Source organism: Malaclemys terrapin, chromosome 22 (genome assembly GCF_027887155.1).
Source record: "Malaclemys terrapin pileata isolate rMalTer1 chromosome 22, rMalTer1.hap1, whole genome shotgun sequence".
Lineage (NCBI taxonomy): Eukaryota > Metazoa > Chordata > Testudines > Emydidae > Malaclemys > Malaclemys terrapin.
In genome coordinates, this window is record NC_071526.1 from 12,394,706 (window position 1) to 12,410,150 (window position 15,445).

The 15,445-nt window shown below is 49.8% G+C and overlaps 1 protein-coding gene across 1 annotated transcript in view; it reads left to right on the forward strand.

The window, feature by feature from the left end:
* Nucleotides 1–109: 109 nt before the first annotated feature.
* Nucleotides 110–15,445, forward strand: part of MYCL (MYCL proto-oncogene, bHLH transcription factor) — a 47,506-nt gene continuing 32,170 nt past the window's right edge. Inside the window, exons 1-2 of the mRNA XM_054011671.1 lie at nt 110–429; nt 2,244–2,380. The gene's annotated coding sequence lies outside the window, so the exon portion shown is untranslated. The remainder of the gene's footprint in view (nt 430–2,243; nt 2,381–15,445) is intronic.

Here is a 15,445-nt window from a genome sequence, read left to right on the forward strand (position 1 = left end):
CAGCCAACCCACGTTCCCCTTGGCCAGACCCACCTAAAACAGACTCAATGCAACGCAACCCCCCTCACAATCTTCAGCCCCCGGCAGGTAGTCGGCGTGGGAAATTCCAGCCCAGATTGTTTGGGAAATGAGCCGCTGAGGACAAGCTCGTCTTGGAAGTGCCATAACATCAGTACAACTCTGCTTGTGGGTTGTAATATACAGACAGGCCCAGAGACTGACTCTTCTTTCATTTGCACCCCTGTCACTTCAGCCGGGGTTCTCCCAGTTTGCCCCTAAGTGAGAGGAGAAGCAGGATTTACAGCCAGCTGACATAAGAAAGGCCAGACTGGGTCAGACTAATGGTCCACGTAGCCCAGTGTCCTGTCCTCTGACAGTGACCAACGCCAAGTGCTTAAGAGGGAATGAACAGAACAGGGAATCATCCAGGTAGGAGAACCTAGGATGGGGGAAGGCAGTTCTGAAAACTTCCAAACTTTCTTCTTTTTGGGGGGGGGGGGGGGGGGCAGGTGTTTCTTTCGGATACAGAAAGCAAATGAAAATTCCTTCAGTTCTTCTAACCACAGTTGCATCCTATGGAATTGAACGTTTGGATAAATTCAGAAACTCAGACTTAATCTTAAATGAATAATTAACATTTCTAGGCAAACCAAAGGGAAAGGCCTCTGGGCATCTAACAAATGATATCACAACTGCAGCATGTTCCACAAAGTCAGATACCTCAATGATGAGGCCACATAAGTACCTATTTATAAAGGATTGAGTATGGCACTGAATGCTAGGCAGTCCTGAGTTCTAATCCCTTCTCTACCACTGATACAGTGGGTAGCCTTGGGCATATCACTTAACTGTTCCCTTTTATCTGTACAATGGGGATATTAATACTTACCTGTCTCCAAGGGGGCTAGTTACTTTCTGAAGACAGGGCACTGCTATGAAGCGTCACATTTTAGTAAGACTCTTTGGCTTTGAATATTTTTTGTATTTGTTTTCTCTCCAGAGCAGCTCTTTCCACATTGTGCATCTGCTGTAATGGTTTGGCTCAATGGAAAGGCCCAGGTGCAATTGTTTGGGTGGGTATTAGTGATCCCAGGTGGAACAGAAGCAATGCTAGTGGATTGGTTTGGAGTGGTTTAATTTATTATCAGTGATAGTTGTCTCACCTGCAGTTGCTCTGGTCAGGGCTAGGTAGGGGTTTCATGCCTGTAGCAGGAAGTACTGGTGAGCCCACACCTGTAAGATGATATGACATAGGGAACAAAGATGGGTGGGAAATTTTAAGGAAAGCTTTCTCTTGGTGCTGTACTGTCTGATTCCAATGGACAAGTTGCATTAGTGCAGATTCTGAGGACGATCACTCTACATGAAACTGTAGATTTTAGAGAAACCTTAAAGTCCTCAAGGATACAGAGAAGAGGCCCCTAAATTAGGGTGACCAGATGTCCTGATTTTATAGGGACAGTCCTGATATTTGGGTTTTTTTCTTCTATAGGCTCCTATTACCCCCCACTCCCTGTCCCGATTTTTCACACTTGCTATCTGGCAGGCTACCCTGAATGCTCAGAGTTTGCAGGTTCTCCCTGCCTGTAGCTTTCTCTTGTCATGCAGAGTGACTTTCAAACACTGCGCATCCTGGCCAGATTGAAACCTGGGACCTAGTTGAGGATTTTCTTACCCTATTGCCAATCTGCCGGCTTTTTCCAGTCCCCAAGAGAAATGCTTTCTGGCTGTGGGAGGTAGAATAGCAGCAAATAGGGAATTCCTGGGACAAGGCAGCATCTGTTGGGGCCTATCTGCTGTGCTCCCGTTCTGCTTACCTGTCTTAGCAAGTTTACTGCGTCTATGGACAACCGAGCACTGCAATCACATGTTGCATTTGAGAGCTTTTTCACATGTCAGATGAGCCAGTCCTTCTTTAAGGCCTGATGTATGATCCACCCTTTTGCACAAGCTTCCCTTCCGTGACCATGGCAGAAGCACAAGGTCCGGAGAGGTTCCCAATAGACCAACAGAAGCAAAGTAAGTAACGGGCTAAAACAAGTTTCAGAGTAGCAGCCGTGTTAGTCTGTGTCAGCAAAAACAACAAGGAGTCCTTGTGGCACCTTAGAGACTAACAAATGTATTTGGGCATAAGCTTTTGTGGGCTAAAGCCCACTTCATCAGGCTAAAACAAGACATGCTAGACAGTGGGTGACCTTTGCATGGGGAATAATGCAATTCTCCTTTCTGACCTTGGTGCTTAGATGTCACACGGATGGTACCTGAAAAATGCCTAGGGCGAGATCTTCTGATCGGTCCAAGTGTTCTGCAATCCTCAACCCTAATGGCTGCTCCCTCTTCCTCCCATGTGAGCTTGGAATGGATTAATCCCATTTTGCGGGTGAGTCAAATGAGGCATTAAGTGACTTTCACATGGAATCCGTGTGGCAGAATCAGGAATAGAACTTAGCAGTTCCTGACTCCCAGTCTATCCCCTTCTCTAACCACCAGATCTCACGCCTCCTCCCACAAACTGGGAATAGAACCCTGGAGTCCTGGATTCTAGTCCCCTTCTCTAACCTCCAGCCAACACACTCACACTAGATCTCACAAAGGCATTGACTATGTCTACATGGCTTTCTTTTTTACTTGGAAGAATCCTAGTGTCATAAACTAGGGATTTTAAGCATTAACTCCTTTAGGAAATATTTCCCCTGAAATACCCATGACATCTGGTTTCCGCTTCTTTCCTACTCAGTGAGGCTGCAGCCCGATTGTACGTAGGAATTTGGAGAACCATTTCTGGGAAAGGGGGAGAACGTGACTTTGTAACATCCCCGGGCATTACTGCTCTGCCACCGCTGATCACATTCCGTGCTCTGAGCACCTGTCAGGGGTTAGCAGGTGGCTCCTGGGAGGTTCATCTTTCTGTCTTTTAGCTCTACAAAGCTAGAATTTCCACTTGACGTCAGCCAAGGACTGTGCCTTCCTCCCCGGCAGTTCTATTGAATTTTTGCTAATTGCAAGACCTGACCGGAATATTCTACCAGAAAACATGGACAGTTTCCTCAAAAAGCCTGTTAGTTTCACTTGCAATTCTCCTTTTAACTGCAGTGAAGTCTAGATTTTTGTGCCAAATGCTTCTTTTATTGTGGGCGTCATGCATAAGTGGGATTCTTTTGGGGGGAGGTGATGGGAGAAGGAAAGACAGGGCAGGAATGGGACAGGTTCTGAACATACTTGAGTTCAAATTCTTTATTCTCTGCTATGAAATGCTCCTGCTACTTCCTAGTTCAGAGCACAGCGCCCTGTGACAGCCATGAATGACAATGAGATTTCAGTTACCCGGGACGTCACAGGATGGCGTGGGCTGGGTTCTATTTAGCAATCTAGAAATGCCAGCCCATTTCAGAGGGAAGTGAAAATGGCTGTAATAATAATACCTAGCTTTTTATAAAGCACTTTTCCTCAGTAGATCTTACAAAGGCGATATCATTATCTGTATTTTACATATGGGGAAACTGAGGCACAGAGCTGAAATGAGTTGCCTAAGGTCACCCAGCAGGCCAGTGGCAGAGCCAAGAATAAAATCTAGGTCTCCTGAATCCCAGTCCAGTGCTTTACCCAGTAGGCCACACTGCCTGAAACCTGTTTTTATGCCGATTTCCCTGCAGACCCTGGGCAGTGGGGGCATTTGGTACGTATACCTGAGTTTAACCTCATTTCCGTTCATCTCGAAGGGCTGGTCTGCAGGCAGATGCTTTCACATGGCTTTGGCTGATGTCCCACAGTGTGGAAATGTCCTCCTGTGGGCTGGGTGGGTCATGACAGCCTAGGCCGCAGTGAGATCAAACCTCATGGAAATATTGCCTTCTTCATTTGTTGGTACCGTGTGCGTCCATCTGTCCTAATTCAGGAAACATAACCAGCCCAAACTTCTGCCCAGACCCTGAACTGAAGCCAGGAAAACCTGAAATGTTTACAATGTTCAGATTAGTTTGAAGAAAGACTCTCTTCTCCCTGACTTTTCACAGGGCTCTGACCCTTCCCCCTAGACCTGTTCAGCAAGCTTCTGGCTTTCCCTGGACCCTCTCATGCCCTTCCCAGCATAAGACACCTCCTCCTCATCCCCCCAGTGAGCCTCATATTCCTTCAAGCCTACTTTCAGGTGAAGATCCCACCTCTAGTGGCCTCTGAAGGGTGCAGTGCACATAGGGGTTCACAAAGCTTCAGTTCTGGGCTAGCTGGGAGTCTGCCAGAACTACCATGCCCTGCAGAGAGCTAATTAAAGATAGGAGTGGCCTGTGTGGAAGGGAAGGGAAGGAAAGATCTATGGGCCTGTTGATAGGTTGTGCATTGGGAAGAGCTGGGCCTTATTTGTGGGATGGGAAGGAAACTGAAGGCATAGTGGAGGATCACACCTGAGGAGGGGTCAGGGGGGTCTGGTAGAGAAGGAAAGGAAAGGGGCCCAGGTGCTTAATGAGGAATAAGGGTCGAACTTTAGAGCCACAACCAAACTTTTGTCCACTAAGCTTACTGGAGACAACACAAGTCTGGTGAGCGTCACCCTTTGTCTCTAGTTCACACAGCAGATCATGAGGCTTAGCGTCACCAATCATATCTAGGAGTCCTCAGCTTCATTCCTGTTGCTGAGGCGCCAAAGTAAATATGCTAGAACGGAAATCACTGTGACAGGCGCCCAGTGACAAGAGCAAAGAAAATCTGTTCACTCCCTCGGGCTGAGATCTGGTCACGTTGCATTGGGATCTTCCTCAGATCCTACAGCAAGCAGCTCCCGAACTCACTCAGCTGTCCTGCTGCAGCAGAGGCCCTCAAAGCTTCAACTGGAGACTCTGGTGTGTTTAGAAAATCGCCCTTTTATAGTCCACAAGAAGGTCCAAGGTTTGCCTCAGTGACAGAAGAAGAAGATGGTGACCCTCATCATGCAGTCTGTAACAAAGAGACGTGCTCTCTCTAGCTTCCAGTTCTTCCTCCTTCTCAGTACCCTTCCTCTAGACTCGCATCCCCTGTCCCTACAGGCAATCAACGGCCAAAGAGACTCATCAGCACACCTGATGGGAACACCTGCCCACCCAGCCATTGCTGGCATTTGGCCATTGACATCCGTAGCACCAGGATCAAACTTCCTTTCAGCAAAATGTAAGGCTGTGGGGGGGAGGGGAGTTTTTACACCCATCCCCTGCTCCTTTCCAGGGTCCTAACAACTTGCTGCTCTCTGTGCTGTCGTCACGTATTGTTGCGGCCGTGCCAGGGAACAACTGGGCCTTTTTTAGCACAGCGGCTGTAGCTCTGCCCCGGCATTCCAGCGCGGATACAGTTTCTGAGTTGTGAGAACTCAGCTGATAGAAAGCATGCAGCTGGGAAGAAAACTCCACTCCCCCCCATGCCCCGGGCACACATGGTGCTTTTGTTTCAATGAGGCTCAAGGATTTATTTTTCAAGTCAACTGGGGATTACGTCCCCTCTTTTATCATGGTGATTTCCCAGGGTTTAAACCCAGCTGGGCTCGGTTTCCATGCTGATCTCAGTTCCAATGGACTGACTGACCAGCGAGGGTGCCCGTGTGTCCAGGGGGCCCTCTGAAGTAGGCCGGGGGAAAATCCCCAGCTTGTTGGATGTTCCAGGAGGGTGATGGTAGAATTCCTGTGCTTGTGAAAGGCACCAGTGGCAGTCCTGCCTTAGAACTCGTGTCTGTGCTGTGATGGCTGCCAGCAGACCCTGGTCCATGGGGGATCCAAGTGGGCCTATCACATTGCAGGATCAGGGCCTTAGACTGTAATCTCAGCAGGGCAGGCGCTGCATCTTCCCTTGTGTGTGTACAGAGTCTCGTATAATGGGTCCCTGTTCTGGTCTAGGGCTCTGGGTGCTACTGTAGTAGAAATGACGTAATATTAATACTGACTGTGCCAGATTGGTTGACGTCTCCATTTCATCCCTAGAGCGGGGATGGCACAGGCAGTGACACTGCAGACGCTTTCACACTGCCCCTCTTGTGCATCATCCCTGCTCTGCAGCGACCCCTCTAGGGCTGAGAGGGAGTTCTGTCTCCATGGCACATTGACCCTCTCTGCTGAGTTATGCAACAAGGGGAGCCATGAATGCTAACTGGGGTGGTGCAATCTGGGAGGTGGGCTGGGCCTCTCAGAACCGGGCTGAGACCCACCAAACTCATGTCACACCGGCCCCCACTGCCATCAGAGGGTAAGGGCTTGAGGTTAAAAGGCTCTTCGGAGGTTAAAAGGCTCTTGAGGTTAAAAGGCTCTGTCTGGAAGGATCAGGTGTGTGTGTGTGTGCGCGCGCAAATACGGGTGGGTGCACGTGTGGGTCTGGAGCTCGTGTGTGTTTGTGCGTATGGACCATGTGAATGTAGAAAAAGGACCCCAAGATAGACTGGGGTGGTGCGGGTCACAGGTTGGGATGGGCTGGTGCCGAGCACGGCAGTTGCCGTCTGAGGTGACCCAGATGTCCCAATATTAGGGGCTTTGTCTTCTATATGCAACTATATCCCACCCACCCCCCAAAAAAAGTGTCCTGATTTTTCACACTTGCTATCTGGTCACCCTATAGCTGGGAGAGGATTCCAAGCGCCTTCCTTTTCACTGCTGCGTTTTGTACCTGGGAATGTTGTCTCTCCACCCGGCCATGTCCTCCTTTCTCCTCCTGATAGGACCCCCCAGCCTGCAGGCACGAAGCATGGAAGCCCTTTTTCCAGCACCTGTCCCACTGTCAGCCTTGCAGGATCTCTTGCCTAGGCTGAAGGGTCTGGGATGCTTGTTGCTGGACTAGTCAAGCATGGTTATTATTTGTATGCGGTAGCACCTGCAGGCCTGGCCTGAGATAGGGCCCCATTCATAGGAAGCATTTCTAGTGCCCCCTTCCTGTGGTACCCGGGCTGCATTTGGAAGCCCCCTGGCCTGATGTCCAGAGGCATAAAGCTCCTTCCGCCCCCTGAGCCGTTCCCGAGTGGTGCTGGCTCTGGGAGCGAGAAGATGCAATGCTGACCCGTCACTGGAGAATTTGCTTAGGTTTAGCTGGTTCTGAATGGCTGATGGTTTGGACAGAGGGGGCTGTGGAGGGGCAGCAGAGAATTGCTGGGAACTCACTTCAGAGCCCACCTTATCACACTGACCTCCCGCTGCTTGGGGATGCTGCCCTTTGTCCTTCCACCTGTCCCAGATGCCCATGTGTGCAGTGAACCGCACTGTTTATCTCCGCTGAGATCGGGCTGCGGTTTGTTTATCAACCCGCCAGGTATTTGTGTGGCCGCTCCTGCTGCGTCCTAACCCTGTGTCAGGAGGTAGAAGCTTTGCCACGCCGAGCCATGATAATCAAACTCTGCTCAGCTCAGGCCACCGGAGTCCAAAGATCCCAGCTTCTGATTTGCTGAAGATTTGTTAGTGTAGCGCTGGAGGGGGCGTGGGGACAAAGACCAGTCTGGGCTTTGTGTGTCAAAGATGCACAGTAGGTCAAAGCCAAGCTCCTGAAGGCTCAGATCATAGAATATCAGGGTTGGAAGGGACCTCAGGACCTCCCTGTGGGATCTAAAATACCCTCTAGTAATGTGCTGGAGCCCTGGAGAGGCCCCGAGGGTCGAGTGGAGGGGAAGGCAACGCTCTGGGGCTGGTTGGGTGATGAGTAGGAATGGAAGCGTGCTGAGATGTGGCTGGCTTGCAGAGTGCTATGAAGACTCTCCCCCCAGCAGTAGGATGGGTGGGTGAGGGTGGGATTACCTGTGGCCTAAGCCAGAGGTCATAGGGGTAGTTTGACTTCTAGATTTGGGGGGGGCAGCTCCAGCCAGGCCCATGGGGTTGTGTGTGTGAGGCAAATTCCGCACCTGCCCAAGGCTTGCACTTTGTGGGGGAGCAACAACCCCTCCCATACCCCTCCCAAACTACAGCCATGCCGTAGGTGTATGCCTTGTGTGCTCGTCCTCACCCTTAACCATGGGCGTAGGCCAAAAGCTCTCCCTGGCATTAGCCATGGGCATAGGCAACATCTCGCCCTTGCCCTAACTCAAGAGTATGCCAGGTGAGACTAAGTCTTGCTCCTCCCCATGGGTGGATGCCCAGGGGGCTTCATACACCACGGCCAACCTTTTCAGAAGCAGCCACTGATTTTGCGTGCCCGACTCAAGGCGCTTTGTACTGCAGTAGCATTACAAGCTCCAGCCAAGAGCAGGGCCCCATTGTGCTGGGTGCTATCGAGACACACAGAGACAGTCCCTGCCCCAAAGAGCATCCAGTCTTGGCTCCAGAGTCAGGAGCACTAGACCAATCCTTGGTACAGAGCACTTTGCAAACACCGAGCAATTAACCCTCGCGGCACCGTCCTGCATGGTTAGGTAGATAGCATCCCTACTTTACAGATGGGGAAACCGAGGCACGGCGTGCAAAAGGAATTAGGACGAGAAGTCAGGCATTCTAGGGTCCCATCCTAATGTCCAGGGACTAGAACATGCTGTTAAAAGTAAATTGCTTTATTCTTCTGAACTTTCTTTTCCCTCTGCTGACGCCACCTCCTCCGCTCTTGTGGTTCCATGCGCTGTGTTAATAGAGGAAGCATGCGTTAGCCGTTAAAGCACAAGTCAGCAGCTTTCAACTCCAGTCTCGGCCCAGCTACAGACTTCCTGTGTGACCTTCAGCAAGTGGTTTATCTGCCTAGCACTTCAGTGGCACTGGCCGCGAAAAGAGGATGATCCACTACATGGGGGGTTATGAAACTTAACTCATCAACGTTGCTCTGAGATCTGCTGATGGATGGTGCAATAGGCCGGAGAGGTATCAACGAGGTTGTACCGTTCCTGCAAGAGGTCAAGGTTAGAATTCTGCATCCCTCTCATTGCCCGGGAAGCAGACTTAGCTCCTGGCCTCCTAGCTCCCAGTGCTTGAAGAGGGAAAGCACCTTTGAGGAGCTGACTGGATGACAAGAGAGGCCCAAGCCGCACAATGGATGAAATTAACACCCAGTTGGAAACCTCATTTTATATGTTTAATAATTAGACTGTAAACAAGTGTAAGAAGTTGAACTACCTCTTGTGACCTTCACCGGGCTTGGATTGCACCATTCGTTAGTGACACCCAAGCGGCTGGAACATTTGACATCAACCACAAAACCCCAGATCTCTGCATCTACAAACTTACACATGTGACCAGCAGCAGCTGCTCCCAGTTCTATCACTTTCATCCCAAGGGATCCCAAAGCACTAAGGTCTTTAATGATCAGTGTAGACAGCACCTCCACCAATAGGAAGTGTTGTACCTTTCTCTTAGTACTAAGTTGTTACCTTGTTTCAATATGATGTTGTTGTGACTGGTTGAGGGAGAGGGTTAATAAGGAGTTTTAGTCCTGCCTGTGAGTGCTGGTGTTGATACTGGCAGTGTCCCGTTAATCCATTGATGTCTATGAGCAAGTATTACAGATTTCTTCACTCGCTGCTTCCTGGGTGAAGCAAAGCACACTCAGCAGCTGTTTAGAACAGGAAGTGGAGAGGGATATCTTATCCAATTGAAACAAGAGTGAATTTGAAGTATGTAATAGAGCTGGATGGGAAATAGTTTTCCTGTTCCACAATATTTGTTGAGATCTCAAAATATTTTCCAGGCGTGATTTGGGATGAAAAGTTGAAATCTCAAAAATGTTCATGAACGGGTGATCAGAAAAAAAAATGGTTTGGATCAAGCAAAAAGTTTTGCTTCAATCATTTTGAAACATTTCATTTTCATTTCAGCCATTGTTTGTTTGTTTATTTTGACCATAATTAATTTATACTTTGAAACAAAAAGTCATCGTGAGCCAGAAAACTGGGATTTTTCATTGTAAAAATGTCCCATTTTGACAAATTCAAAAATTCCCCAAAAATTAAGAGTGAAAAAATTTGTCAAAACTGACCCTTTCCCACCAAGTTTCAGTTGTGACAAATCAGAATGTTCCCAATGAAAGACATTTAATTCACCAGCTCAAGCATGTAGGGCACATGCAGCAGCATTCGGTCAGTGCACCTGATCTCACATACCCCTCTTCTAGTGCCACATGGTCTTTAATGACCATGTGTTCAGAAACTTGGCTTTCCCAGCTTCTGAACCATGAGTATCCCTCTTAGCCACACCTGAGTGTTCCTTGGAGAGCTCCCAAAGAGGTCATGAGCCTGCCCAACCCTGCTGAGTGGGTGAGATCTCAAAGGATCACAGACAAAGGTGCAATTGCTGCACCTGGAGTCTGTGCACCCACAGACCCACACATGATCAGATCGATACACCTGCTGTACGAGCACCTATATGTCTGCACCCCTGTACATACCCATGGTCCTGTGTCCTCCCAAAATCACATTACTGAATATATTGACATGATCTGTTACTGCTGAACAGACTTCAATCAGCAACCTTTGCTTAAAGCTCTTTTAATTTCCACATAAGTAGAAATCTGTTTTTGTAAGGAATGTGTTTAGATTGCAAAGTCTTCAGGCAAGGACCTGGTCTTCATTCCTGTCTATTAAGTGCCTAGGGCACTGTTGGCACTATATAAATATGGGAAATGGGACTGAAAAGGTGTGTGATTAGAACTAGTGAGTGGGGGACAGGACTCCTGGGTTCTTTTCCTGTCTCTGGTACTGACCTTGGTCAAATCACTAAACCTCCGCGGCTCATCTCTTTCTCTCCTTAGTTCCAATCCTGGCTCTAGCACAGATCTTGATTTGTGTCCTTGGACAAATCCCGTAACTGATTTGTGCCTCAGTTTCCCCATATATAAAGCAGTGATAATGAGACTGGAGAGCAGTGAGGGACTGACCGGTTAGTGTTTGCACAGCACTTTGTGAGCACTGGATGGAAGGTGCTGCAGAAAGACCAAATTTCCGTTGTGTTAGGGTACTCATTTTATTTGCACTCCTTGTTACCCCTGAGATTCCCGCGTCACATAGACTCGGCAGCTCCTGATAGCTCTTAGCTTTGTTTATTAATACTGAGCACCAACCGTGCAAAGAAGCAGCCCCTTAGGTTAATGTGTTTGCAACTACATCAGATCTAATGTATAAAGGGATAGAAACATCCCTGCTTCAGGAAATAAAACAACCACTAAATGCCTGGGATTAGAAAATAACTTCTCTCTTGGGCCTGCTATTGCATAAATGCCTATTGAAGGGGTTTCACACCTGAATCTGAAGCAGCTCCTTCAGAGACTGAACTTAATAGTTCCCTGGTCTGATCTGATCTGGTCCTTCCCATGTTTCCAGGAGAACAAACAGGGCAGGAATAGGCCCAACGATAGGCCCATGTTCAGATCTGGAGCCAAAATTTCTCCTGTAGTTCAGAGGAGCTGGGGGTCCTGAGCCATTATGAAGCCAGGTGACAGTCACTTAGTTTGGATTCAGACCCTGATCTGATTATCCCCATAAGTCAAAGGCTCAGTTTTGCTGATCCCAAGAAATCAAAAATCATGACTCACAAATAATATGAGTGGGTTCCTTTTACTTTCTGAACAGTTTGGGTCACACTCGGGTCCCATTTTCAAGCTTTTCTTTGCAACTACGAAGCCTAGAAACTTTTTGGTTTGAACTGAAAACTGAGAGTCCCATCCGATCACATGCCTCCAGGAGCTGGGGCTTGAAAACAAACCCCAAATGCCGTGAGAGTTGGCAACACTGGGGGAGGGGTGCTCTTTCGGCCCAGGCCCAAGGCAGCCAGGACACCCGGGGATTGGTATGAGCTGGTGAAGGAACTCGCAGAGGAGGAAGCTGCGGTACTGCAAGGGAGGATTTGGAGAAAGAGGAGGAGGTGGTTTGGTGCATGAGATTTGTTCACAGCACAGTGTGGCAATGGAAGGGTTAAGATCCCTTCTAGTCTTTTTACAGCCCTGTTGTTAGATGCTTCCCCACCCTCCTGACTCCACCCAGGGAGACGGGGCGGACTGGGATTGGCTCCCCTGAGGGGATCCGCTCCATACCAAACACAGACAGGGCAGGGGCTCAGAGGCCAGGGAAAGCACTGCTGGGCTGGGTTTGGGCTGTGGCTCTTTGCCCAGGTGATGGGGAAATGCCAAATTCAATTCCACTGACTGGCTCCCTCCTCCCCAGCTCCGCACACAGCTGACATTGATTCTGCTTTCTGCAGTGGAAGTGGGGGCATGTTTACCTGCCCTGGGGGCCCTTTTCTTGGTGGGCCCCATTATCCACGGCAGAGCCAAGCCCAGGGGCAGGCTGCACTTGATGCAGGGAGCAGAGAGGGTGCAAAGGTAGCTCCTCTAGGCCAATCCTAGCACCTTGGGGTGCCAGGCTGCTCCCTGGCACAAAGCAGAGCTGCCTCAGGACTCCTCTGTTCAACACTCAGCTGCCTTTGCCCGCAAGGGGCTGTTCTAGGAGCTGGGGATCATCAGAGGCAGGGACACCTGTCTTTCCTCCAGCCACACGCCCTACACCCCTGGAAGGTTCCTGTATGGTGGGAGAATCCTCCCCTGGCCTTCTAAGGCTGTTTCGCACCTTCAGTGCAAAGCAACCCTAATGGACCAGCTGACGGAGCCCTTATGAAATCTGTACACAACCAATCCCTCCTCTGCCCTAGGGTGACCAGGTGTCCCATTTTTAAAGGGACAGTACCATTTTTGGGGACTTTTTCTTATATAGGCGCTTATGACCCCCCCCATCCCCTGTCCCATTTTTTCACAGTTGCTATCTGGTCACCCTACCCTGCCCACTCCCGTGTCCCAAGGCCGAGCTGCCATTGCACCCAGCTCGGTTCGAGGGTACCTTATTGGCTTGCCAAGCATGGATTGGGCAGGAACCGCAGGTACCTGTCAGAGGCAGATGGGGTATATGCCCCCGTCTCCATTTGTTAACACTGTCCAAGTCTGATCCAGCACCAGGTGAGACCCTCTGGGGCATCTTTCTCGTGTCCCCTAGGGTTAGGCACAGCCCGGTCTCCTAAGTCTTTAGCACGGAAAGTTGTGTAGCACTTCAGGCAGGATGAATGACTAGCACTGTATCTTAGATCGGGGAAAGCACTTACGCACATGCGGACCTCTAAGCGCGGTCCTGAATCAGGACCACAGGGTAGCTTTCACCCGAGAAGCTCCGAACCCTGCTGTTATTAACTCCAGCTCACAGATGGGGAACCTGCTGCTGCTTCGCGTATGTGCAACGTGCCTCAGGTGGCCCGTGACCAGGATTCATCACGGAATTTGATCCGCGGATTGGATCATTAGCTTCCCCCACCTGGGTACTGACAGGGAGTGCGACGGGACCGCTGAGCCGTGCCGCCTGGGAAGCTGTTGCATAGAGGCAAAGCAGCTTGCCCAACGTCACACGAGCAGAGCGGGGTGTAGAACCCAGGTTTGCTGGATCACTGCCCTATGCGCTAACCACTGGATCAAACTGCATCTGTGACTGGTGTTTAGCCTGCTGGTAGTCTGAGACAGATGACAGTACCAGCACTTAGGGGCTCTGCTAGTGGCCAGACCCCATTTGGGCACATCCGGAATTGCAGGGCGGAGGGTCTATGCAGCATTTGCTGTCTGAAGACCCTGCGCCTCCCACATGTATTTGTGTCTATTTCATTCATCCCCTTGCCTGTGGCACCTTTCCTCTGCTTCCCGATTATGTCAAGGAGGCTGGTTTCAGGAAGTCTCAGTCCAGCGCACAAGCAGAAGTGAGGCAGCTGTGGCTGTATGTGAAACCAGACAGATCTGTTGGCAGCCCTGGAGGGCTGGGTGGTGCCCAGGCCAGGGGAAGTGAATGATGAGTAGAGCCGGGCAGGAAACGTTTTTTCTATCCTGTGAGAACGTGCAAGATTTTGAAACATTTTCCTGTCCCCAATAGGGAGGAAAGGTCAAAAATCTCGACGTTTTCACAAACTGATGAAAAATTGCATCCGACTGAGCAAAACTTGTTTGTTTCCATGTCAACCTTTTTTTAAAAAAAATCCTTTTTTTAGTATAAATTAACGAAAATTTCAAAACAAAGTTGTTTTGAACGAAAAAAAAAATGAAACTTTTCACTTAGAAAACACCAATTTTGAAACTTCTTATTTTTTGGGGGGGAATCAGGAGATTCGTCAGAAGCGACCCTTTCCTGCAAACCGTTCTGGTGTCGACGAATCGGCGTTTTCTGATTGGAAAAAAAACCTTTCATCGGAAAATTCCCAGCCAGCCCCTTTAACGAGCAAAGGGTTCTGGGGTGAAATAAAACGGGCGGCCGCTAGGCCAGGCAGCGGTTTGGCTTGGGAAAGCAGCGCGGTTGGCTGTTCCCTAGCAATCGATGGTGTGATCCAGCGTGATCCGCCTGCATCCTGCCTGCTGAACGGGTTGGGCAACAGAGTCTGACTCTGATACGTGAAAGCAAAAGTTAAAGAAGTGCCTTGGGGCTCTTGGTAACGGAATCATTGTTATTAGGAATAACATTAATTCTAAGTGTTACGTTTATGGCACCTTGGCAGGGTGCTAGGTGCTGTAAACACAGGTCCCTTCTAGTCTAAACAGACTCAAAACTGTCCAAAAGAGGCGGGGGGACGAGATTCAACACACGGAAGTAGAAAGTGCATTGGGGGAAGCAGTGTTGATGCCGATTGCTGTCCCTGACCCTCCCGGGTAAGGCTGGGAGCAGCCAGCAGAATGACGCTGGGTGGGCTGTACGGAGCTTCCATCGTGTCTACCCAAGGTAGGGTGACCAGAGAGCCAAGTGTGAAAAATTAGAACTGGGGGCGGGGGAGGGATAACAACGGGATGTTTGGTCATCCTGACCCAAGGGTTAAAGTCCGGATGCCTCTGGAGTTCCTGGCGCTTGTCGTGGGCAGTGTTTGTTTTGGTGGCTAAGGACCCCTCTCTGGGACATCATGTCAGAATGGGCAGTGTGACAGACCCAGACCAGTGGGGTACAGGAGTGTGGTAGAGGACAAATATACTGGTCACTGGATGAGTAGTTTTCTGTTCCCTGGGTGACCAGAGCAGGGGCTCCACTAGAGTAATCAGGAACCTGCTAGAATCAGTTAAGGCAGGCAGGCTAATTAGGACACCTGGAGCCAATTAAGAAGAAGCTGCTAGAATCAATTAAGGCAGGCTAATCAAGGCACTTGGGTTTTAAAAAGGAGCTCACTTCAGTTTGTGGTGTGAGTGTGAGGAGCTGGGAGCAAGAGGTGCAAGGAGCTGAGAGGGTGTGCTCCTGGAGGACTGAGGAGCACAAGCGTTATCAGACACCAGGAGGAAGGTCTTGTGGTGAGACTAAGGAAGGTGTTTGGAGGCGGCCATGGGGAAGTAGCCCAGGGAGTTGTAGCTGTCATGCAGCTGTTACAGGAGGCTCTATAGACAGCTGCAGTCCACAGGGTCCTGGGCTGGAACCCGGAGTAGAGGGTGGGCCCGGGTTCCCCCCAAACCTCCCAATTGACCTGGACTGTGGGTTCTCTCAGAGGGGAAGGTCTCTGGGCTGTTCCCCAACCCACATGGTGAATCTCTGAGGCAAAAAAAT